The sequence below is a fragment of the Buceros rhinoceros genome, unplaced genomic scaffold (genome assembly GCF_000710305.1).
Source record: "Buceros rhinoceros silvestris isolate BGI_N320 unplaced genomic scaffold, ASM71030v1 scaffold1480, whole genome shotgun sequence".
Lineage (NCBI taxonomy): Eukaryota > Metazoa > Chordata > Aves > Bucerotiformes > Bucerotidae > Buceros > Buceros rhinoceros.
The window spans coordinates 108,169-109,962 of NW_010388806.1; positions in this window are offsets into that span (position 1 = coordinate 108,169).

Below are 1,794 nucleotides of genomic sequence, written 5' to 3' on the forward strand. Positions count from 1 at the left end.
AGGAATGCAGTGAGGTGTACACACCTTTGAATTAGCTGCCTTGATGTCTGTTCAAGAAACGTCCTCACACTAATTTTGGTTGTTATTTTTGCTTTGAGATTTTAAATGGAAAACACACTATTAACTTCATCGGTGTAAGATTTAGCATAGGACGTTGCAACAGAAATGGAAACTATCAGTGAAGAGTGTATCAGGTCGCAGAGTTAGTAATTTAAGGCGATCTTTCTCAACGCATTCAAGTATCCCACACCCTTTTTGAAAATCCTGACTTTCATCCAGAAAGATGTAACTGGGCATTAAAGTATTGAACATTCTGCCATAACGGCATGTGCTTTCCAACATCACTGATAACATCCTGTTCTGTCAAGTTTGGCAAGTCCGTTTAAATTGTAGGTTCTTTAGTTTAAGGACTGTCTACAGCTCCCTGTGGATTTAGTTGATTATTAAATCTTCGTCCATTTTGATTAGCTATTAGACATTACAATAATAAACAAGGGTAATGACAAAGCAGTTTGGAATCTTTGTAAAGGCAAGGCCTCATTGTCCTTTGTGCCATCCCTTCAGTCTTTTGAAGGCAAGTTCTTGAACAGCACAAGTCATTTCCCCCCTCCGCTCTCCCAGCAAGCCCCACCCACTTTTTATTTATGTAGTTAAAAAGCCGGTAAGAGAACAAACTCAAAAGATCTTGGGAAAAATTTATCTCCTGAGCTCCTCCAGGTTCTGACAATAACAGAAAAACAGAAAAGTGGGAGGAAAAAGAAAAAAAAAGAGAGATAGTTTCTCGTTTTGGAAAAACAGTTTGGATCAAAACAGCTGAATTTGCAAGGATTAGATTTGGTCCACTGTCCTGCAGAGGTAAGGATTGGACAGTGGCTCTTTATGATTTCACAGCTCTGTGCATAGGCTGCCAAAGTAAGCATGTTTTGGATTAAAGTCTGAAAAAGGGGAAAAAAAGAGCTGGCATAAAAAAAAGTTTTGGTGTCCACCTCCGGCCCTAATACTTTTCTTTTAATCTTTAGCCAGGGCGTGGGAAACACAATCCTCCCACACTAAAAGCAATCAAGTGATCATATGTTGGGCTATATGTGACTTGAGATTTGCCCCCTTTATGGAATGAATAAGGTTCATGGAATCTGGTTATAAGCTGAAAAGTGACCATGGAAATTTTTATTAACTTTCTCTTCTCTTTACCCTTGAAAAGTAACTTGTTCCTTTCTAGAGTGTTTTTTTCTTCTTTTGATGACATGTGAGGAGTAAAACAAGGAGGGCACATATCTGGAATAATATCTAAGAATTCTTCCAAGTTATCTTACTGTATTTTAGTTCCTGAGAGCTCTCTTTCACTGTCATGTTGTCAACTAAGTGATTTTATGTGTCCTGTTGTATGGTTACAGATATAAATTATAAAAAGGAAAAAAAAAAGGTTTACCTTCAGTTGGTGCAATAGAGCTTGAAACAGTAAATGAAAGCAGATGACCGACAGCTGAAGTCTCGATACTATACATTGTTCTTGCAGTTTTTTTCTTTGGTTTTTTTAACATCCACCCTCCCACCCCCGCATACACGTGGCAGTGTTTGTCGGTTTTCAGCCCTGGAAGCGTTAGCAGCTGAGTCTTGTGTAACCTTTTCACTTTAGAGCGTGAGCTCATCAGCTCATACAGCTAAACCACTGCTGGGCACTGGTCAGTGTGAAGTGTGAAACCGTGAGCGAACAAACAAACAAGTAAAAAAAATCAGCATCCTGTGGAAAGCATTACCTAATAAATAGATAAAAGACAGTGATTCCTCTGCTAC